This window comes from Panthera pardus, unplaced genomic scaffold (assembly GCF_024362965.1).
Source record: "Panthera pardus isolate Hobbes unplaced genomic scaffold, ASM2436296v1 HiC_scaffold_25, whole genome shotgun sequence".
In the NCBI taxonomy this organism is placed as follows: Eukaryota; Metazoa; Chordata; class Mammalia; order Carnivora; family Felidae; genus Panthera; species Panthera pardus.
In genome coordinates, this window is record NW_026526821.1 from 39,930,666 (window position 1) to 39,955,678 (window position 25,013).

At 36.2% G+C, this 25,013-nt stretch overlaps 1 protein-coding gene and 1 pseudogene across 1 annotated transcript in view; one reads left to right on the forward strand and one right to left on the reverse strand.

Moving 5' to 3' along the window:
- Positions 1-25,013, forward strand: part of MACROD2 (mono-ADP ribosylhydrolase 2) — a 2,022,401-nt gene that overhangs the window by 523,323 nt on the left and 1,474,065 nt on the right. The gene's annotated exons all lie outside the window — the stretch shown is intronic.
- LOC128773590 (U2 spliceosomal RNA) lies at positions 4,356-4,577 on the reverse strand (annotated as a pseudogene).

The following is a 25,013-nucleotide window of genomic DNA, read 5'->3' on the forward strand; positions in this document are numbered from 1 at the left end:
TCTCACAGCCTCTACCAAATGTCCTTGTAGCAATGGAACCACTTCTTTCCATGTGGCCTGAGAAAGTCTAGAACCCACTCTGCTCTTAGGGATTCCCCCCCCCACCAGAAAACTGCCAGTTATCCAGCTGTGGAGTTTCAGACTCTGTGCTCCCCCTGTTTACAGTCTTAATGGAATTGAAGCCCTCTCCTTTCTTCTTTCTCCTTTTTTAGGTTAGCCCCTGTGGCTGTTTCTAATTTTCCACTTTGTCTCCAGCTGCTTTTGGGGAGGGGTGCTTTTCCCATATTCTCCCTCCTGCCCCCCCCATCTCCATCCTCTTTCCACCTGCAAAAGCAGCTCCCTGCCCTCCATGGCCTCTCTCTTCCCAAGTTCACCTCTCTGCACCATGTACCTGCTGAATTCTGTGGTTCAGGTTGTGTAGATCGTTGTGTTAATTCTCCAATCAGTTTTGTAGGTGTGCAGGATGGTTTAGTGTTGGTCTGGCTGTATTTCATGGACATGAGACACACAAAAAACTTCCATGCTGTTACACCATCTTGGCTCCTCTGAGACTTAGAAATTTTTAAATAAAATAGTGTCATCATTCCAGAACAGATAACATAGGAAGGGATTTTTCACATATATGTTATAGGAGGGAGAGACACAAACAAGATTGACAGAAGGATTTTAGATTCTAAAAATATGATACACAGAGGAAATTAAAAAAAACCTTTCTGTAATAAAAATCCATAAATTATGGGTAAAATGTAATCAAAATTAAGTAGCTCAGTCAGCTTGCAAGAAAGAAATGGGAATCCTTGGGTGCCATAAATAAGAGAGTGCTGAAAAAACAAAGTGAACCAGAACTGTAATATAAATTACATATTATAGGTGCCTTTGTGTAGTGCAGGTGGTGATGGAGGATTAGACACCAGGAGGTATGAGTCTCGTTCTCATTTGAGGATATGAGATAATATTGTATAAAGTAGGAGGTTAAAGCTTAGATTTTCCTCTAAAGCCAAGATCATCAAATTGTTACACTCTCAATGGAAGGGTGGACTTGAAATACATTCCCCATTGGCTCAAGAAAGCTATAAGGAAGACTCCCCTAATAATTAAGTATCCCAGGCTTGCAATTTCATTGTGTTTGGTACTTAAATCCACACTACTTATGTCTGAGAGTGCCATACATGAGCAAGTAACATAAAATATGGTCCTGGAGGTTACTGTCGGAGGCAAATTTAAAAGCATTCTGGAAGTAAGTTCCCAAAACCTAGGCCACAGGGTATTCTCACAAAAGAAAAAAAAACCCTGCTAACATCATCTAATTATCAGAAATTACAAAACACATGAGGAACTTTATAGCAGAGGAGCCTACTTCACCCACATAGTCAAAGTCACAACCACAGTGATACATCATGTTGATAGGATGTACCTCTTTCCTCTCAAAAAACTATAACTCTAATCTAATCATGTATAAAATATCAGAAAAATTTTAATAGAAGGGCATCCTATAATATACTTGATCAGTATGCCCCAAAACTATAAAGGTCAGCAAAAACCAGGAAAATCTGAGAAATGCAAAACTAAGAGGAATGTAAGGAGACATGTCAATTCAGTGTAATGTGGTATCCTGGAGGGTACCTGGAACAGAAGAAACATTAAATAAAACTAAGGAAATATGAATAAACTGTGGAACTTAATAATAATATTTCAGTATTGGTTTATTAATTGTAAGAAATGTCTCATACTCATTTAATATATCAATAATAATGGAAACTGGTTGTGAAGTACATGGGAACTCTCTGTATTATCTTCTCAATTTCTCCATGAATCTAAAACTCTCTAAAAGATAGTCAGTTATGAAAAAAGTGAGGAATCAGTCCAAAACGGACACCAAGTATGCAAAAGTCGCAATGAGCATCAATACTAAAGTACCAAGAAACTAAGGTAGCCAGATAGCTATTAGAAAATACTGATAAATGGGGCGCCTGGGTGGCTCAGTCAGTTAAGTGGCCGACTTTGGCTCAGGTTATGATCTCGCGGTCCGTGAGTTCAAGCCCCGCGTTGGGCTCTGTGCGGACAGCTCAGAGCCTGGAGCCTGTTTCAGATTCTGTGTCTCCCTCTCTCTGACCCTCCCCGTTCATGCTCTGTCTCTCTCTGTCTCAAAAATAAATAAACGTTAAAAAAAATTAAAAAAAAAAAAAGAAAATAACGATGAATATGTTTAACATGATTCAAGGTATAAAAATGAGAATCCAAACTCTAAGATAATGATAAAACACCATGGTCAAAAAGGCAGATGTAAAAAAGAAACAAATTGAAACCCTAGGAGTTAAAAATGTGAAATTGAAAACTCTATTAATAGATTTTATAAAATATTAGACATAGCTGAAGAAAGAATTAGTGAGTTAGAAGATAGCACTGTAAGAATTTCCAGAATACATCACGGAGACATAAATAGATGGTAAATATGAAAGAGATAGAGAGAAGACAGAGGGAGGATATCCAATATGTATACAGTAGGAGTTCCAGAAAGTAAAAGTTTGAAAGAAAGACAATATTTGAAGAGATAATAGCTGAATTTTTCACAATTGCCACAGAAATGTTATCCCATAGAATGCACATACTGATTTCTAGTGACAAAAAATTAAAATAACTCGAGAAATGAACGCATTATAGTGAAGCTGTAAAACATAAAATAGAAAGGTTAAAACTTAAATGACACCAGAAAGAATTTTCTACAAAGAAACAACTATTAGACTGACACATAAATTATCAGCAACAGTAGATACTAAAAGGAAAAAAAGTAACATTTGGGAAAAATTAATATCAATCTGAAATTTTTTACCCACAAAAACTATCATCAAGTATTGAGGCAAACATAAAGCCATTTTCAGATAAATATTGAAAAAAAATAATTGTGGATCTTTGCTGAAAACTACCAAAATGTAAATTTGAGTAAGAAGGAGTTTGAATCCACCCTCCACACCTCAAAAAAGATTGTTATGACAAGTATATTATATTATTATTTTTTAAAGTTTTTAGCATAGTAAATTTTACACATTTACAAATGTAGATAGAGTAGTAATATGATAAGTCCAATTTTCTCATTATGCATCTTCAATAGTTTTCAACAGATAGCTAGTCTTGTTTCATCTATACTTCCATCCACTCAAAAACCTAAGTTATTTTGAAGCAAATCCAAGGATCATAGGCTGTGTGTAAATATTTTGATATGTAGTTTTAATAGTTAGGGTGGGTGTTTTTCCTTTGTTTTTATCTTAACATCACAATATAAATTTTAAACCTAAAAAGGTCCAGTGTTGATATTATTCCTACTATCTTACAATTTTATTTTATTTATTTTATTTTATTTTTTTGCTTGAATTGGGATATAAATAAGACTTTTATCTGCTTAGTTTTTATACCTGTTATGTTTCTTTTAATATACAGACTCCTCCTGCATATCTGATCTCAATATGTATGTCTAAAAGATAGTCTTTCTGTGTATTTATATTTTTAACTGGATACTTACTTAAGTTTATTTGTTTTCATTTTGTTTTTGATTATGGGGGATTGCATTTTAAAATGTAGTTTCATAATTGGCAAACATTTTTTTTAAGTTTTTTTTAAAGTTTATTTTGAGAGAGAGAGAGAGAGAGAGGGAGTACACACACATGAGCAGGGATGGGAAGAGAGACAGGGAGAGAGAGAATCCCAAGCAGTCTCCATGTTGTCAGCGCACAGCCCAATGTAAGACTCAATCTTGTGAACCGTAAGATCATAACCTGAGCTGAAATGAAGAGTCAGACATTTAACACACTGAGCCACTCAGGTGCCCCATAATAAGTAAACGCGTCTGGTGACTTTTATATTTCTGTTGTCATTCTGTCAAAAAATGTTAGATAGGTAAATCGTTCTCAATGATTAGAATAAATAATTGCAAAATAATTTTTACAAACCTCAAGAGCTCTTATAGCCCCCATTTGGCTAACGAAATGGGATCTAAATTCTTAGACACGGAGTCTTAATATCTAGAAACAAAAGGTTTAGAGTTAGGAAGTACTTGCATAGCCACCAGGATATGTCTATATATCTACCTAACCATATAGTAGCTGTAGTATGATGCTTGTGCAGCTGATCCACTTGTGTTAAAGGTAAACTCTTTTCAAAAGTATACAAAGGAAAAAGTTCATTGAATTCCTGTTTTAAAGATCCATTTCTTGTCCCCAGGGAGACTCTGAATGTGACCTCTAAGTGCACAGTGGGAAATAAAAATCCAAGTAAATACTGCAGGTCATGTCTCCTGTGTTATGGGATCACTAGATTATATTCCTTCAGTTTATGAGGAAGAACAGTTTTCTTTCTGTATCTTTTGTAGCTCCATGGTAATACAAGTGGGGCAATTTCTTTGAAAGCCACTTTATAATCTTTTTAATTTTAGCACTATGAAGAATCCTATTCCATTCTTTGGAGATGCCTTAATTTGACTCCTAACTGGATGTATGGAGTGGGGTATACGGAGGAATGAACCTGGCCATTTCTGATAAGAAGAGATACTACACTTGATCTTAGCCAAAAGGCCGAGAAGCGATAAACCTGGCCATTTCTGAATGGCAGCAAATATAGGGAGATCCCAAGAGTCCAGTCACAGACATTGAGGACCTTCACTCCACTCACAAAGTCCTTTTACTGGACATGATCACTTATTGCTGCAGCTCTGTCTTTGGCCAAAACTCAGTAATTGTTTTTGCTGTTGTTGTTTGTTTTTTATGAGTTAGGACAAATTCATTATTTTGTGTCCTGGTTTCCTTCTCTGAAAAGATGGTTACAATATGTAACTATTTTACAGAGGTGGAATAACTAATTCCTCATTGTAAAGTCCTTTTCAAATACAAAGTGATTTTTACTGTAGTTGTCTTTTTTATTATCATTATAGTCTAAAACTGAGAGATGAAAGGTGCTGGATAATTTTAATATATGGTGGTGTTCTATCCAAATAAAGAGGAGTAACTTGAATTGTTGGGTAACAGAAATCCAAATACCTGTGCATGGTAGAGGAGGTTTTTTGTTTTTTTTTTTTGTTTGTTTTTGTTTTTTTTTGGTGGGAAGATAATATAGGTAATTGTTGTTTCATTAACCCAAAATAAGCACAAAGACTTTACATGTAAATATAGACAAAAGATTATTCTAACAGTAGCTCATTTCATACTATGTAGTGGTGGTTATAAGGAACCTTTCTTGGAAGCATTTAAATGCTCAGAGTCAGAAATTATTATATCCTAGAGTATGAAATATTTCAGCTCCCTGCAACATTAGTGGGCCAAGAAAAGGTGAGCTATACACATCCTTTAACAGGATGTATGCTGAGACTGTCTCTTAGAACAAGAAATAACAGTATATCCCTTTTCAGGCAGTTATGTGACACTGAGGAGCAAGGGATTCCACAAAACAGAATTGATGGTGCATTTAATGTGTACGTCCAGCAAGGCAACCAGCCCTGGGAATGGAAGGAGGGGAGAAGGAATCTAACGGATGCTTGTTGGACACATAAGGGTGGAGGGCGGGGAGTGTCCTGAAACTTGGAGGACTGCAGAGATGACCCAGTATCCTTATGGAGGCCTCTCATCCTAGATCTGAATGGCATTTGCAGAGACCTGGGCAACAATCTAGAACCCAGGGGTCAGCATTGAGATCAGTATCCAGACTCAACGTCTGAAAAGGTGACCTAAGTCAAACTCCAGCTCAGGAAAGTTTAAAGCTGCTTAGGCATCTGAATCTCTAAACCTGGCTTTGGGAGCAGGGATGAACAGGACTTCTCTGGGGGAGTGTCAATGGATTTAAATGTGAACAATTCAGAGGAACAAGCAGGAGGATGGAAAACTGCGTAACATTAGAGCATTCTCTCAGAGATGGTAAGCAAGAGGTGATGGGGCAGGAGCTTATAGGTAAAATACTTCCTTTGTTTCTGCCACAGCATTATTTATGGCAAAAAAGAAATCTCATAAATAGCTGCAAGGGGCATAAAACTTTCCTTTAAACTAAATATGCCAGTATTCGCAACTTCCTGGAGGTTGAGCACACCAAAGGGCTCAGATTCGAGAATTCTTCCCTATACTTCATCCTGAGAAAATAGCATTTCCAATACTCAGAATCTGTGAGGATTTTGTCATATTTTTAAATAACAGAAAACATTATAAAACTGAAAACATCTTTGACTTATCTTCCCAGTTTTATTTTTACTCCACACAGAGACAGTCATTATCATGCATTTCATGTATATCTTTCTGTTTGTCATAGTTCTATATACATATGTATCTATAAACAATAGGTAATGTTTTATTTTAAAACTTTGCATAAATATATAATACAGGTATTCTGAAGTGTTTTTTCAGTAAACATTGTTTAAACATGTATTCAAGTAGCTATAAGGACCAGTAATTACAAAAAATGATTACTATAAGGATACTTTTGGTGGAAAGAAGAATGACCTTCTGCCTTTAAAATGCATGTCTATAAATAATGTAGCTTTTAGGAACATTCGTACCAGTCATGCAAAAATATGTCTTCATTATCTTGGTATAACCAAGTGTTTTTAGTGAAGAAAAACTGTCATATTGGGCATATGTTTTTGAAGAGGCTAAATCTCAGCTCTCCTAAGTGGGAACGTAAGACAGTAGTACATCTAGATAACATTCAGGTTTGTGCTCTTAAATTCTGTCTAGTACTTCTTTGTGCATATCAGGCCACTATTTTTTGGTATAAAAAAGTATTCATGCCAGTCTTTGGACCCAAGAGTTCAAAGGATATGCTAGTGTTTCATAAATCCTTTGTCAAATCATACAAGATGACTTTGATAAAACACCTAAAAAGATCTTATATTTGGTTATTTTTCCTTGAAATAGAGAACTCCAACAACAATTATTATTATTAAATATGCTCTGAATTAGGGTTCTAAACTTTAGTGTGCATTCAGAATTGCCTCAAGGGCTTGTTAAAACACTTATTACTGAGCTCTGTATCCAGAGTTTCTGGTTTAGTAAGTCTGGGGTGGAGCCTAAGAATTTACATTTGTAACAAGTTCCCCATTGAGGCTGACATGCCTATCTGAGGACCACACTTTGAGAATTTTTTCTATAAAAGAAAGTGATTAAAAAGCAGACTTCAGGCTATATTACAGTGAGGGAGGAAGTGGGTAAATCTTCTCCTCCTGCCAGCAACACCCACCCCCCCCCCCCCCCCAAGGCAAATGTAAACCTGGATAAAAACATCCCACACCCATTTCAGATCTCTGGAAATAAAACCATGTAATACAACAAGCTGAGGAGAATTTATGCTTCAAAAACTGTTGAATTTCAGAAAAGAATAGTGGAAATCTCTACATTCTTGCTCCAATCTCTTCTTTCTATTTTGGTTGGTGTGGAAGTTCTGCAGGAGGGGCAGGCTGTGTTGCTGTGGTCAAAAGAGACTCACTTGACTTGGATGTGGTGATCATGCCCAGCAGAGCTGTTAATGGAAGTCAAGATCTTGGCCAGGTGAAAGGGCAAAGCCTAAGGCTGTGGTTCTGGTTCTGGTTGGGACAAGCATACTTCTGGCTAAGGCTAAACACATGTGTGTTGGCTACCAAGGAGGCTCCAAGATTTTCCTATACTCCAAGCCAATTCTGAGGCTGTATCTATGTGAGTAGTGGACACACAAAGCCCAGCAGAATATAAAAGCCAGAGAATACTTGAAAATAGTCTGAGCTTTGTGCTCTCTTACCCACACGGAGATCTATCAGGAGAGAATGGAAGCCTAAAAAGCATAGTTCACTAAATGTTATTTGAGCAAAATGATTGTTCAATCATTGACAACTAGGCTACCACGATACAGGGGCAAACTTTAGCAAGCTAGAATTAAAAGTAAAAACAGGAATTTAAAAATGTACGCAAATACATAAGAGAAAAATATCATGAGAAAAACATATTTCACAGATTTAGCCCAGGTAAATTATTAAACCAAAAAACCTTCCAAAAACAATAACCTTCAAGTGGAAAATAATGAGATTCCAAAGTTGCTACAATATATTATCCAAAATCTCCAGTTAAAAAAAAAAGTGAGACATTCAAAGAAATAGGAAACTGACAGATACTCAAGAAGAAATATACAGTCAAGAAGTAAAATGGTGATTGCCAGGGGCCCAGGGGAATGAGGAGTTATTATTTAATGGGTACAAAGTTTCAGTTTGGGAAGGTGAAATGTTCTGGAGATTGGTGATTGTAGTGGTTGCATAACAATATGAATGCACTTCATGACACTGAACTGTCCACTAAAGGAAAAAAATAATAAATTGTATGTTATATATATTTTACCACAGCAACCAAAAAAAGCAGTCAATAGAAACTCACTGAGTGTTCCCAGATATTCAGTTTAGTGACAAATAATTCAGGAGGGCTATTATAATACAGTTGACTCTTGAATAACATGGGTTCAAAGTGGGAGGGTCCACTATTACATAGATTCTTTTATTTATAAATATAGTACAGTATTTTTCATCAGAATCTTGTATGTGATCCAAATTATTCCCATTTAATGACACAGAGAGAAATATTCACAGAGAGAACTAAAAACTGGCAACTTTTCCACCTCCAATTCCTCATGGAAAGGAGGTAAAGGCACTAAAATAAGTAAATAAATGTTCTCTTGATTTGGCAATTTGTGAGATAAGCATCTAAATTTTCATGTTTCTCTCTTTATTAACTTCAAAATATTTACATTTGTATTTACCAAGGAATCACCCAATATATTTTGAATGCCAGAAGACATTTCTCTTTTAAACATAGCTATATTTATAAATATAGTACAGTACTATAAATGTATTTTCTTTATGATTTTCCTATTACCATCATCTTTTCTTGAGGCACTTGAGTAGCTCAGTTAGTTGAGTGTTCAACTCTTGATTTTGGCTCAGGTCATGATCCCAGGGTTGTGGGGTTAGGCTCTGCTCTCCTCATGGAGCCTGCTTAAGGTTCTCTCTCCCTCTGTCCCTCTCCCCTGCTTGTGTGCTCTCTCTCTCTTGATCTAAAAATGAAAAAAATATATATATATAAAATAACATATTTTCTCTAGCTTACTTTATTGTAAGCATACAATATATAATATACACACACACACACACACACACACACATACACGCATGTGTATATATATATACAATATATAATACAAAACATGTGCTGACTATTTTATCAGTAAGACTTCTGGTCAACAGTAGGATATTGGCAGTAGGCTATTGGCAGTTAAATTTTGGGTGAGTTAAAACTTATACACAGATTATTGATTGTGTGGGGGGTCAGCACCCCTAACCTCTGTGTTGTCAAGGGTCAACTGTGTATTCTAGGAACTAAAGGGCACAGGTTCAGATAATTACACTAAAGTATGATAGCAGTGGATCAACAAATAGAGTTTCTCAATAATGAGATAGAAATTATCACATTCTAGATTTGAGGAGTGTAATACTGAAATGAAAGTGTCCTGAGAGAGCCTTGAAATCGAATAGCAGATTGAGGATGTAAGAAGAAAGAGTCATTGAACCTGAATATAGATCAATTGAAATTATCCAATCTAAAGAACAGAGAGAAAAACAAGAAGATTGAAGAAAAATGAACAGTCTCAGAGCCAAGGGACAAGAACAAGCCTAACAATATGTGTGTAATGGGAGTCCTAGAAAGAGAATGTAAAAAGGGAAAGGATAAATATTTGAAGAAACAATGACCAAAATCTTACCAAATTTATGAGAAACATCAATCCACACATCCAGGAAACTAAAAGAGCCATTAGTAAGATAAGTACAAAGAGATCTACCCAACAGAAAAACTGTTGAAAGAAAAAGTCAAAGAGAAAATTAGGAAAGACAGCAAGAGAAAAATTCATCTGCAAGGAACCATCAATGATTAATGATTAACTTATCTGCTGCTACAGTGGAAGCCAGAAGGTAATGGAATAATATTTTCAAAGTGCCAAAAGTGCCCCCCAAAACAAAAAAAAACCCTTCCAGCCCCACAAAATCCACCCCTTCCAGCCCCTTCCAGAATCTAGTACCCACAGAAACTCTTAGAAAATGTAGGTGAAATAAAGGCTTTCACAGATTGACAAAGACTGCAGACCTTTCTTAAAAGAAATACTTAACAGAAATACTAAAATCCTCAGACTGAAGCAAAACTATACCAGATGGTAATGTGAAACCACACACACACACACACACACACACACACACACACACACACACACACAAAATGAAAAGCACTAGATATGATAAATACGTGGGTTGATAAAAAAGACTATAAATATAGTTTTTCTCATTTATTAACTTTAAGATGAAAGATTGGTTTATAACATACATAAATGGACTACACAGGATGACAAAAGCACAAATAAGAGGATATGGAATGAAGATATATTAAAACAAAGTTAATATTTTGAGCTACACATAGAAAAGTTTAAAGATTTTCGCAGTGAACTCTCATAAGTCCATCACCCAGATCTACCACTGATATTTGACTATACTTGTCTCACATCTCTGTCTGTGTAGCCATCTATCCATGCATCAATCCAGTTTTTTTCATATGGTATTATATTTAAGACTAGAAAATGGAAACAACTTAAATGTCCAATAGTAAGGGATTAGTTAAATAAATTGATGTGCTTCCACTCAATGGAATTATATGCACTTATTTAAATTTATAATTTTCAGGGGCACCCAGGTGGCTGAGTCAGTTGAGCACCCGACTCTTGGTTTTGGCTCAGGTCATGATCCCAGGGTTGTGAGATCGAGCCCCACATCAGGCTCTGCTCAGTGGATATTCTTTCTGTCTCTGTCTCTCTGTCCGCCTTTATCCTCTGCTTGTTTCTCTTTCTTCCTCTCTAAAAAAATAAAAATAATAATTTCAGACTATGGGAAATCCTATATCTAGTGATAAAATAACAGAATGTGAAAGTACTCACTGTGCCTTGTGATTTCAATACCATAAAACAAATTATACAAATGGAAAGAACCATAAGTGAATATAGAAAAATAAGAGATGCTTGATCTGTTAGGGTAGTGGAATCTTTGTAAGTATTTTTTCCATCTCTTTATTTTGGTTTCATTAAAGTTATTGCATTGTTTGTTCATTACATACATTTAACAGTTAAAAGTTAGGACAATAAAACCATTAACTAGAATGTGTATCCAAAATTATTTACTAGAGCAGGGAACAAATTAGAATGTCTTTTATTAACTAATTATATACTGATTACTTTCTAGGTGCCTGCGTATAGGAAGATGAATAAAATGAGGTTCTTGCACATTAGAAGCTTACAATATGTTAGAGACTCTGTGTCTAAAAGAATAACTATATGATGAACAATAATTATGCTGTGTATATTATGTGGTAGTTAAAAGAGTGGGTTCTGAACCCAGACTGCCTATGTTTGCTTCCAGGCCTTATTTTATACCACCTGTTTGATATTGGGCAAGTTACTTACGCTTCTCTTTGCCTCTGTTCTTCATTTATAATGAGGTTGAATATAATTCTTATCTCTCAGATTTTTGTGAGGATTAAATGAGTTCATACAAGTTAAATGCTGAGAATAGTCTGGCACAAGGTAAGTGCTAAACAAATATTGGCTGTTGTTACTGTTTAATATTAATGTGTTGTTTTTAAGATTCTGCAATAAGGTAGGTTCTTGTTCATAACAATTGCCATTGGTCAGGTGTTTATACATAGTTTAAATCATATGCTCTAAAAAAACAAAGTAAAGTTAACATAATTATGTTTAAGATGTTTAGACTTTAAAGTCGATTTTATTTCAACCTGAAATATTTAAATTCCCTTTAAAAAATCTTTATTGGAAAAATGGCTATTTAGAAATGTGAGGAAAAATCCACTTCTAGCTAAAAAATTATTTGTTTTAGGGTACAGATTGATTCCCTGAGAGAGTCTCATGCTTTAAACTATCTTACCAGTGGTGACTAAATTTTCTAGTTATATGGCAGCCTTTTGAATTTGCTCAAGGATTACATATGATGAGGACATGTAGTCAGATGAAAAGCAGTTTCTCTTTAGCTCTAAGCCTAATGCCAATAGAAAGCTATGTTTAAATTTTTTTTTTAACGTTTATTTATTTTTGAGACAGAGAGAGACAGAGCATGAATGGGGAGGGTCAGAGAGAGGGAGACACAGAATCAGAAGCAGGCTCCAGGCTCTGAGCCAACAGCCCAGAGCCCCACGCGGGGCTCGAACTCACAGACCGTGAGATCGTGACCTGAGCTGAAGTCAGAGGCTCAACTGACTGAGCCACCCAGGTGCCCCTAAAAAGCTATGTTTAAAAGAGAAATGTCTTCTGGCATTCAAAATATATTGGGTGATTCCTTGGTAAATACAAATGTAAATATTTTGAAATTAATAAAGAGAGAAACATGAAAATTTAGATGCTTATCTCACAAATTGCCAAATCAAGAGAACATTTATTTACTTATTTTAGTGCCTTTACCTCCTTTCCATGAGGAATTGGAGGTGGAAAAGTTGCCAGTTTTTAGTTCTCTCTGTGAATATTTCTCTCTGTGTCATTAAATGGGAATAATTTGGATCACATACAAGATTCTGATGAAAATGATGGAATGATGTAATGACTTTGGAGCGAGTTTTATCCTGTCTCAGGAGAACTCATAATTGGATTGTGTTTATGGAAGAAGAAGGAGGAGAAGAGATATAAAAATGGAGTAACCTCTTTGTATTCACCTGACTCTCCAGTCTGTATCACAGTTTTTATTTTCAGGAGGGCATAAAGAATTTGTCTAGTTTCCCTATTCCTTACATAAAGTCTTCTTAAAGCAAAGGTTTTTCACAAAATGGAACTTAAGTTAAAAAATTCTTTTCAATATATTGATCATATGTTATTTTGGTATGAGTTTCATAGGGAAACTGAAGCTAATGTGATGAGTTTTTAATAGCCTGATATTGTCTAATAAGTACTAGGAAAAGGTAGTTGTAGAGGATAGGTGATATGGCAAGACTGTGTGAGGCCATTTTCAGAACTGTAGGTTAGTAAACCTTTCTTTGTAAGTCAGAAGACAATTTCAGATTACTTACACGATCGCTCTGTTCCTTACTATCCTTTGAGATGTTTGGCAAGATGGAATGAAAGAATGCCAGATCTTAAAAGTTTGTTAGTGAATTTTATAAATTATTATTTATAGTTATATACATTATATAAATAAAGACTATTCTCAGTCCAGTTAATATCTATGTTTTTTTTTTTCTGGATTTTTTATCCTGAAAATGGTTTCAGATACTTTTATTGGCAATAATCTGAAATATTCTGGAAATTTTTCACCTCATAAAATTTAATTAATAACTTCAAAGCACACTTAAAATATATAAACATTGATGTCTGTGGAGTTTGGTTCATGGAAAAGCACAACTTTTCATAAATCAAATGGCTCTCCAATATTTTTTAGGTTTGTAGTATAAGAATCTCCACATAAATTATACAGTGTTGCTGACGTTGAAAAAAAATGTTGTATATATTGTTGCAAGTTTGATTTAATCATCTCCTCCAGGACACTATACTTTAACAATTATGAGGTACAATAAAATTTTATTCTGAACCGAGCTTACGACATCACCTCTGTCCTAACTTGCTCTGTAGCACTGCACTACACAATTCAATAAAGAGTTAATTCCTTTCAACCTATTTATTATTTAAGGCATACAGTCTGAAGGGGGAAAATGAGGATTTCAGTTGTATTTGAAATGAGATGGAGAGTTAATAAGACAAAGAGATAACAGAGAGTCTGTTCTAGCTGGCAGGAATTCCCAGGGAGGTCAAGAGTAGGGTGGATTGAAGAGGCAAAAATGAATTTAAAACACATAGGCAGAGGGAAGGGTGTCTGTGAAGGCCCATGATCTATGATATTATCTAGAGCACACAGGCAGATTTTCTCTTCCAAAAGGAGGATAATATTGAAAGAAAAATTAAGCTCAAGGGGGAACCTTGAAAGTGATTTGTAGAAATCCCATAACAAGTGAATTGTCCTTTGTTTCCCAGGCCATGAGGAAGCATTGAGCATCTGTCATCCGACCAGAATGAACACTTAGTTCTTAGAGTCAGGGAGCTCCCACTGTCAGGGAAGGAGAAGATGCAGTGAGTGGATAACAGCAGGGCTGGGTGGAGTGTGGACAAGGGGAATCTGTAAAGTGTAGGAGGCATTTGGCCCATGTTAGACTGAATGAGTGAAAGAACTACTGGTTAGAGGAGAGTAGAGGCAGGGAAAATTAAATTCGGTCAAGAAGAATTCTAATTGCCTACTCATTTGGAAATGAACAGTGGCCTTGCTTCCCAGAAGCTAGCAAATAGCTCAGAAGTAATGTTTCCTGGTGGATAAAGCAGTGGGCAGGGAGGAATTTCATTCACTTGAGTGTGTTCTTGTCTCTCTCACAGGCACACATGTACTTGACTTGAGAGGAGCTGTTCTCATCTGAGACCACGTTTGCCCTCCCATGCCTTGCAGGATAGAGTAGCCAGAGGTGAAAGATCAAAGCTGAAAAAGAAAGATCATCTTTGAGGGGAAAAACCTTTCCTACTTCATGTTTGTTTGTTTTTTCCTGTCTTGATTTCATACCAAAACTATTTATGTAGCCAGAGCCCTAATTTGTTGTGTCATTTGCATACCTGACATGGTGTGCAAATGGCAGTGGTTGATGGAATTTCACCTAAGGTCTGATTGTGCCCAGGGAACTTCACAGACTCCAAATGCCTGCTTTTTATCTTACACATCGAGAAGCCCATTGAAACTTTTAGGGCTCTGCCAACTTGGCAAGGAGAGTTGGCAAACTTCTCATGCTGGGTTTCTTTTAGTTGGAAGGTTTTGAAGTGGGTCTGGGTCTGATGAGTGAGGTTGTGATAAATGCTGTGTGGAGTCCTTGTGAGGTCTTTTTATTTGTTGACTGTAAGCTTTTCATCATTTGACATGAATGAGAAACATCATTCCTTTGCAAGCGTATTCTCTTTTTTCTGTTTCTTTAAAGTTATCCTAGAGATTTTTCAGTTATCATATGAAATCATAAATTCTCTGAGCAAATGCCTGTTTTGACAAAATACTTTAGGATGCATGGCAAAAGTTTAAACAGGTCCTAATTGATAGGATTTAAATACTGTATATAGTAATTAGTTTTGTTAATACACACACACACACACACATACACACACACACACACACACACACACAAAACCTAAAACACCTTTGCATTTTTTCTTCCTTAATCTCTTCCAGATTTTTTCTCTAAGACTCAAAATTCATGAATTAAACACATTAGGTTAAGGAAATAGAATTGTGCTAAGTCTCCTAAGGGCTTGACACACCGATGAAAGATTTTAAAGTTTACATTAAGTTTACAAGTTGCCAGTGGGGCTTATTTTAGTAGCTTCCTTAAATGAAATCCCCAAGCAGAATAAAGAAATTGCAGATAATTGTTACAGAGGTAAGAATACATTAAGCTAAAACTACAAAACTCCCCAACTTACTAAATACTAGATACTTGTATGTATTTGGATTGGTGTCTAGATTGCTCTTAATTGAATGCAATGACATTAAAACAAAGAGTTTTCATGACTCTCTCATATGCACTGGTTATGTATTTTCTGTCTCAAACTCTGTATTTCTTAATGTTCCTCTACAAGCCACCATTACGTTTCTCTAGTTCTTACAGGATAAAGAGATGATTTTAAATTTTTTTCTCTCTCTTTTACTTAATAAAATACTCCCTATAATACTATGCTATTTTTCATTTTAACTTATGAACATTCTTATCCATGGCTTTCTCATCTAACTCTTAATATTATGGCCTTTATCCTTTTCAAAATGCTAGCGGAGATATCTTTCTTACTGGCCTTGTCGTAAAGTGACTTCTTGCTTTTTCATCACTTACTGAATCAGAAGTAGAGTAAGTTTCTTGCCTCATCATATTGTGAGATACTTAGAACAAGGGGCAGAGGAGAGGGCTTGCCTCTCTCTGAGGGCTAGAATAATATGACACAGACATCTAATAGTCCACTGAAATATGAGTAGCCCATAAATAATAGAGAATTGTTGCCAAGAAGCAGCTCTGCAGCTAGACATTTTCAAGTCTCCACTGCATCCAAGTGGGCCTTGTGTGTAGTTTTCATGAATGGAATCTGAAAGAAAATTATATGTGTCATGTCCAGGCCACAGCTGTTAGGAAGCAGATGTGGCTTCTTTAGGTTGTCTTTCCCTGTCTGCTGGCTGAGTGTAGAAACCCCTGAGAACACAGGGAATGACAGAGCCACAAGATCGAAGGTATGTGGGTCTGTCCATCACCACATGGAAGAAGGCCATCCACCAGCAAGTAACAATTACCTTGGACTGCTGCATGAGCACAAGATAAACTTCTCTTGTGTAAAACCACCAAAGTTTTATGGCAGCTAATATTATCTTCACTAATACAGGTGAGGAAATCTTGCTGGGGTCTCCTAATCCTGTTGTCCCTAGTAATATTGGAAGAAGGCTGCTTTAGTGTGTTGAATGATACCAAGACCTTATGAACTGGAGATGTCTACTCTACCAAAAGATCTAGGTTTTAGAATGGATGCCTTCAATACTTCCACAAAACCTAGAAGAGCTACAGCTGGGACGTCCATGGTACATTTTGCACTGCTTGAGAAATTGTGTCTGTCTAGCAAATATATTTGCTAAGGAAAACATCCAGGCAAGAAAGGGAAAGGATATTCAAAATTCATGCAAGAATATTCTAGATGAGGAGCAACAATTAGATAAATAGTAGAGTAGGCTCCCATTGAATTAGAAATAATCAAAGAACTGGAAGAGAACTTCATCAAAAAGAAGAAGTGCTCTCATGAAATGGAAGACGAGTACTTAAAGAAGAGCTTCAAAGTATTTTGGAACTAAAAAAGAAAAAAGTAAAAATTCTCCCAAAGTTGGGGTGCCTGGGTGGCTGACTCTCGATTTCGGCTCAGGTCATGATCTCAAGGTTTGTGGGATCCGGCCTTACATCAGGCTCTGCCCTGGCAGTGCAGAGTCTCCTTGGGATATTCTCTCCCTCTCTCTCTGCCTCTCCCCACTTGCACTCTCTTTCTCTCAAAATAAATTAATAAACATTAAAAAAAAATTCTACCAAACAACAGATGAGCTGAAAAAGAAAATAATCTTATTGCTCATCATGTAGAATTAATTTTACAGATCAAGGGAGATATTCTATAATATAGTGTAAAAATAGAAATGAAGTCCATTTAATTATAAAACTAATTTTGAAAAACTGTAAAATTTACATGGAAATCAAAGTGCAACTTTTATAAACCCTTTAAACATCTGGGTATTCTGTTTTGCTTAAGAAATATTTATCACTGTAGAGTTCTTAAAATATTCTTTTTTTTTTTTTTTAATCTTTATGTATTTTTGAGAGAGAGAGGGTGTGAGCAGGGGAGGAGCAGAGAGAGAGGGAGACACAGAATGTGAAGCAGGCTCCAGGCTCCGAGCTGTCAGCACAGAGTCTGACGCGGGGCTCGAACCCATGAACCGTGAGATCATAACCTGAGCCGAAGTTGGATGCTCAACCGACTGAGCCACCCAGGTGCCCCAAGTTCTTAACATATTCTGTTTTCTAACACTGTTATCTTATTTTTTGACATTTAATATTTTTAATTATAATCTTATTTTTTTATATAGTGTGAGATAGGAATTTAGTTTTACTTTTTCCACACAGATGCCAACTATCAGTGCTGTTTAATAAGTAAAGGATCTTTTCTGTTTGCATTTGAAATGCAACTTTTGTCATATATTGCATCCTCTGGTTACATATTTTCTAGACTCTCTTCTTTTTTACTGATATTTTGTCTATTTAAGTAGCCTTATCATGCTGTATTGATTATGGCATCTTTATAGATGTTATAATATCTGAAGGGGAAAGTACTCTTTCAGTATTCTTTCTTTGCAAAAAACATGGGGCTCCTACTTTTTAAATACCACTAGAGTCAGTAAATAATGCAAATAGCCATGTAAATAACTCGCCTAATGTGTCCTTAACATTGGAAGACTAAGGCAGTATGGTCTATTTCTTGAAATAAAACAAAAATTCTTATGAATTTTAAAATTATTTGCCAGTTTACAACAGTCCCCACAAAACACTGATATTGTAACATTGATTCTTATTTTACATCTTTTATATGATTTAAAGTTTTGTTAATGGAGATATTGTGTCCTTATAGTGAATTTATTGTTACATATTTTGCAGTTTAGGTTGCTTTGGTGAACAGAATTTATTTTTCTTTTCATATCCACTAGTAATTGGTTGTTATTCTAGTGAATTGCTATTGATTTCTTTGTATGTTTATTTGAATCCAGCTACCATATTGAATTCTCTTGTTACTCTACTTGTTTCTTAAATTTGAAATAAAGACATTTTGCCTTAATTCTTCCCAATATTTTTTTATCGATCATCTAATTTGGGAATCTTATTTCATTAGCGAGAACTTTAAGGGCAATGTTAAAACAATAGTGGTAAAGCAGGAGTCGCTATTTCTTTATTTCAATGGAAATGGATTCATTTTTTCACTGTATTTGGTGTTTACTATTGAATTATGATAGTGGTTAAGATGAATCTTGTTATCCCTATGTTAAACAGAGTTTTATTTAAGGTGACTAATGAATTTATCAAAATACTTTTAGGTGTTTCTTAATAAAATTATATTGTTTTTCTCCTCTAATTTTTTTCTCCTCTAATTTTTTGAGGAGGTTTTGATCAAGAAGAACGTCAAGAAGAGTGGCCCTTCATATAAAAATATAAAGCCTGGCTATTAACCTTGTGAAACATTCAGCAAGTGGGGGAGATAAGACTAACGTGTTTATATCAGTACTTCACAGGCACTTACCAAAGTCTTCTTTCCTTAAAAATTTATCTTTTTTGGGGCGGAGCCAGTGAATGGAAACAGTGGATGAAGCTGTTAATAATAGCTAACATTTATGCCAGAATACTGTACGCCAGGTGCTATACCATGTACTTCATGTATACATTTAAATGAGATTCTCTTTATATCATTATACCTATGGGTGTGTCTCCTATGGAAGACAGTGATGACTGCATATTACTTTTCTCTGTATTCTTAATACCTAGCAACATGCCTGGCACATAGTAAGCACTTCACAAATGCTTATTGGATGTAATGCTTGTTGGGTGTATGGATGTAATCTAACTGGTGGTGAGAATAATCAGCCTGTTCACAATACCCTTAGTCATAATTCTTTTTATGTTTGCTTTTTTTTTCCTCTGCCAATTCATCCTTGTGGTCAGTATGGGCTCTGGTTGTCATTTTCCTATCCATGGTTTATTCCATGGGGAATCTTTAAATCAGGGTTCTCTTTGTTTACACTGAAATGGCTTGGCTTATACCTTCTGACACACCCCTTTTCACTAGTACAGGTCAATGCTGTCAGATGGATTGTGTGGATAGGAGGCAGCACATCCTGCCAATGTAGATGTGACGGGATTTTCAGTTTGTGTTTGTCGCATCTGTAGGAGTTTAATGAAGCCCCTTATAGACCATTGTGAGGAGAGGGCATGGAAGACTCTGGCACCTCTGCTCTACTTCCAAACACAGCAACTCTGCTGCTGTCTCTTTTACATATTTATCTCTTGGGTGAAATGCTGCATGACACATTTGAAAACTACGGAGTAGAAAATCCTAGAAAAATCCATAGTTCAGGCTCCTACCATTCTTTTTAAAATACTACTGTAGTTAGTAAATAATGCAAATAGCCATGTAAATAACTCACCTAATGTCTCCTTAACTTTGGAAGACTGAGGCAGTATGGTCTATTTCTGAAAATAAATCAAAAAAAACAACAAAAAACCCTACAAAAACACTTTTACCCTCAAAATAAACCAAACAAACAAAAACCAAAGCGAAATCAGATATAAGGAGGTAGAGACTTTTTATAAACTAATCAATCAGTCACAGCAGTAAATCAAGAGGGAAGTTCTTAACTCTGGTTTTGAGAAGGCTATAGCAGTCTACACAGAGACTATGTTGCATGAGGCACCTCTATTTTGTGGGGGTGCTTGTCCCTTTAGCTTCTCAGTAAGCCATTTATTGGTCTGTCCTACACAGACATTGCCCCCTTTTATTTGTGGAGCTTCTAATTCATTCTCTCTCCCAACAGGCTTTGCATTTTTTTTTAAAACTCTGTCCCCTACCTATTTTGTCTTTTCTCTCTGGCTTTAGGCCCAGGTTACCAGTCATTGATTTCCTTGGATGGGATTAAGCAGGTCTTCTGGTCCATTCTGTGGATAAAGGCAATACAAAAAGCCCACTCTCATGGATCTGGTCTCAATAATAAGCATTATAATTTAGGGTCCCAACTCTAGAATATAAGCTCACTGAGGTCAAGGGTTTCAGTCTGTTTCGTTTATAAATGTTCCTTGTCTCCTAGAGCATTTTTGGGTAATTCAGTTAGCATTTATTGGATGAATGAATGAAGCAAATGTCCATGATACAGTCAGACCTTTTGTACTGCCAAGTCAGACCTTTTGTACTGCCAAACCAAACTTTGGTTTATTCACCTCTGTGTTATTATGCTAAAATGATTTATTTGCTTTTATAAGTAGTATAGAAGATCTCTTCTGCGTGCTTGTTTTCGTAGATCAGCTTTCTGAAGAAAAAAAATAAAAGCTAGTATTTTCCTGCACCAGAAAAAGGGATAGAAGGATAGCTACAACTCCCTTAACTCTCTCACACAGAAGAGCCCTTTGTGGCTTCACACATAGATGGCTTGCTTTGCCCTCCAATTACCATCAGGCAGAGAGAGCATGGTGTTATCACTGTATTCTCCACATCAGCCTCCGCAAGTAATATCCTCTCTGGCATGCCCAATTCCTCAAAGTGCAGTGAATTTGGGGGCAGATAACTCCCTTAAGGACAGTTATCATTTTATACTCTATTTGTAAAATAATTGTCCATCTCTACCCTGCTCAAGGTAATCAGTCCTCCTGCAGTTATGTTTTCTGTGTCTTGGTGCCAATGATATGACCCGTAGATTGAATCAGAGGCATCCTAGCTTATATCCCCATGTTGGTGTAACATATGTGCTGTCTCTCTTGGACTGTCTGTAATCACTGAGCCTCCTCCCCAAGAAACCAGGGGACTCCACATTCTGTTAACATTTTCTTATCTCCTCTTTTCTTGTGGTTGCTGGGCTCCTATTAGACCTTACCAGAAGCATCTAGGGTTAAGCCAGTCATGAACATTAATTTCAATGTCTGTTTTCCACAAGCACATAAATATTGTTCTCCAGCTACATTTTATAAAATAGCAGAGATCATAACTAGTCTACTGATAAATGTCATACATCAAGTTCTGTTCCAGAAATTTACTAGCTTCTGCTTTCTGGGTACATCCCAATTCTGTAACAAGATCCAATTCTGGGTCTGGCGATACTGTATATGAGCACTTATGTGTCTACATGTGTTTGTGTACTCACAGGAGTCCAGAGGCTAGATTTAATAGTGCCCTTTTGCCTCCAGCAATTGCACTTTGATCATTCTCCAGTTGGCAAAGGCCCATCTCATTGCGAAAAGTTTGGTGATCTGGACATCATTTTTGATAAAATGAAAATAAAATCATGAACTCTAAAATATCCTTAGTTCTCTAAGATTTATGGAATCTGCTTTATAGGTCATGGTTAGATCGATTATAGAATTTGTTATTTAAAACATAACACTTTAAGTGTGAAAGGGAGTGGTATTTATAATCACATTGGATCAGAAGTCATAAACCAGGACATGTAGTCACTCTGGTTATGGCAAAAAATAAGTTGAAACTTATTTCACCAAATATGGTGAAATCATTTCAGAACTCCTCTCAGTCTGTCATCTTAAGTTTTGATTTTTTCTGACCCATGAACGTCCCTTCTAATATAATTCAGTGGTCTAAATTTACCTACCATTTCAAGTTGTTCATATTCTTAGCCACCTTCTCTATGTTAGCCTCAGAAGTTGGTTAGGGCTCTAGAGATGCCTTAAGCTTTCTCTTGAACAAAAACTGATTGACTGGACAAATGGAGGCTTTCTTTTCCAATTTATTGTAGTAAATTGGAATTTCACTCTCACTTTGTCCCAGTGCCAAGTGTGGACTAGAAGTGGCTAGGTAGGAGTGATGGAGCAGGGGAAGGGAAGGATAGGATGAAGGAAGCCTGCATACCATCTAGGTACATGTCAAAACCTTTTACACTCATGTTCTTGACCCCTGCCTTCATTAGCCTCTCACTCACTGCTCCCTTAATTACCTCAAGGATCCCACTCAGGGGAAAAGGGAGGTTGTGTTTAGAATACTCTCTCCTGTTCTTCTTTTCTTTTCTTTTCTTTTTTAATTTTAAATGTTTATTTTTGAGAGAGGGAGAGAGAGAGAGTGAGAGGGAGAGAGAGCATGAGTGGGAGAGGAGGGGAGAAGCAGACACAGAATCAGAAGCAGGCTTCAGGCACTGAGCTGCCAGCACAGAGCCTGATTCGGTCTTGAATCTGTGAGCAGGGAGATCATGACCTGAGCCAAAGTCTGAAGCTCAACCTACTGAGCCACTGAGGCGCCCCTCCCCTGCTTTTATTTCATTCCCTTTACCGATGCTTCAAGTCCTTGATCTCATTAGCTTCTACAGCCCTTCTTCGTGGTCTTGAATGGCTTCCATACTGCTTCTCATAGCAGAGCCCCTTCTCCTTTTTCACATGCCTCACACTCTCTGGATTGTTTTTGCCTTGCAAGAACTCCCTTAGCATGTTAGAGATGAAAGCTTAGAGAATCTCATTCTCATTTATTTTTATTTTTATTATTATTATTTTTTATGAATGAGAGTTTTAAGGATTGGAAAGAGCCTCAATTTTCCTTTTTTTCCATATCAAGAATGGTTAGAGAAGATGTGGTTTTGGCACCCCAGTTTAGAATTCTGAAAGGATTTTCTCATTGAAACTCCTTTATAACTCACCATTTTGTTCTCAAATGCTACTAGTAGTAAGTACCCCTGGTTAAATTGGTGTTTCAGTCTATGCTTTTGTTTTTCTTTGTCAATCTATTCACCAAATGTAATAATATTTCTATTCAAAAATATGAGGCTAACTCTCCAAGTTTGTTTAGATGAAATTCAGAGATACAGTCTGTTTATAATCAGATCTATCTACACTTTTTTTCTGGTTGTCATTTAAACACAGTTCGAAGATGTTGAAAGTTAGCAATGTTAATGATGATCAGCATTGACGTTTATTAAGTAAGCATCTACCATGTAGCAGGTACTGTGCTAGCCACTACATTATCATTATTTTCCTTAACTGCACTGTGATGCAAGTATTATTTTCATGTTGCAGATGAGGAAAGTGAGGCACAGAGAGGAAAAGTGAGGTGCTTTAATGATAGTGGTAATTTACTGGGGTGCCTGGGTGGTTCAGTCGATTGGTTAAGCGTCTGACTTTGGCTTAGGTCATGATCTTGTAGTTCTTGAGTTGGAGCCCCACATGGGGCTCTGTGCTGACATCGCGGAGCCTGGATCCTGCTTTGGATTCTGTCCCCCTCTCTCTGCTCCTCCCTGTCTCTCTCTCTCAAAAATAAATAAACATTACAAAACTTAAAAAAAGTGATAATGGTAATTTACACAATGGTAAATGGTAAAGCTAAGCTTCATGCCCAAGCTTTTTGGACTCTATAATTGACATCTTTCTACATGCCATGTGGTTGCCTGTACCCACCCGTGTTTTACTATATTGGTATGCCTCTTTTAGGTTATGAACAATTTTGAGAGGTGCTGTACTTATTCTGCATTTTTACTGGCATTTAGGCATACTGATTAGAACAGTTGGATGTTAAAGCACTTAGAATAACTTTTTAGATCATTTGCATTTCTAAAGAGTGGTAAATGAAGATGTCAAATAAAGCATATATTCACATTAATTTCAAGTTGCCTATTGTGTTCTCCCCCTCTTCCTTCTGGTTTTCCATTCAATGGAGCCAGTGAATATTGGATCCATGCTGATGATCAGGTTAAATCTTTTATGATCATCTCCCTGAGTTTGGAGGGGGTTAAAGGGGTTGGGGGAGCAAAATATTTACCATGAAATTGATTTCTAAGGACAGGGAAGAGAGTAAGACTGGTGTCAGGATGCTGATTAGAAAAGAACAAAAATCCTTTCTACTATCATGATGGCTATAATCGAATATCTTGCATAGGTTAGAGTGCAATAAAGGTTCAATGAGAGTCACCTGAATGACTTTGACTTCAATATTTTTCATGTCTCTCTCAACACAATTGTGACTCTTGTGTTACTTAAATTGCATAGAAATCTATTTTTCACACTGTCTCTAAATTCTGGTTCTCTTTCATGTTATATTTCTTTTTTTATTTCTCAGTTAAAATAGAATGGGTAAATATTACATAAATTCTGTCATTGCAAAAGATCTAACTATTTTGAGAGTAATACTGACTCTATGAAGAACCAGGATTATCTTTCAGAATTTCTTTTATATTCTGCCCATTCTCACTTTTACTTTTTTTCCTTAAAAAATAAAAAAAAATTAGTAAATCAAGAGAGCCATCTTGTCTTGTCTATATGTTTCAAATTAAGCTGTCAACTATTGTTAGTGGTTTGGGTTGGAATTTTCTCTTCATAGAAGTCTTTCAAGTTTGATTTAGATTTCTTTTCAGATTGCAGTTTTGAGTTCAACCCTTCAAAGACATTGACAACACTCCTTACATCAGCTAGTTTTGTGGAATATGCTTACAACCAGCCCTGATTACACAGGCATTAAAAAAAACCAGGTTTCTAGTGAACAACTTGAAAACTACAAATAAAATATACATCAATGGATTACAGTAACATTGTAGGAAAATATGCTAACATACCATTTCTATAGAAAGAATGCTCTGGGGACAATGACTCACACTGTGCATTATGAAATCTTGAGTTTCAGCAGTTTCATTTTCTGTGATTTACATTAAAATA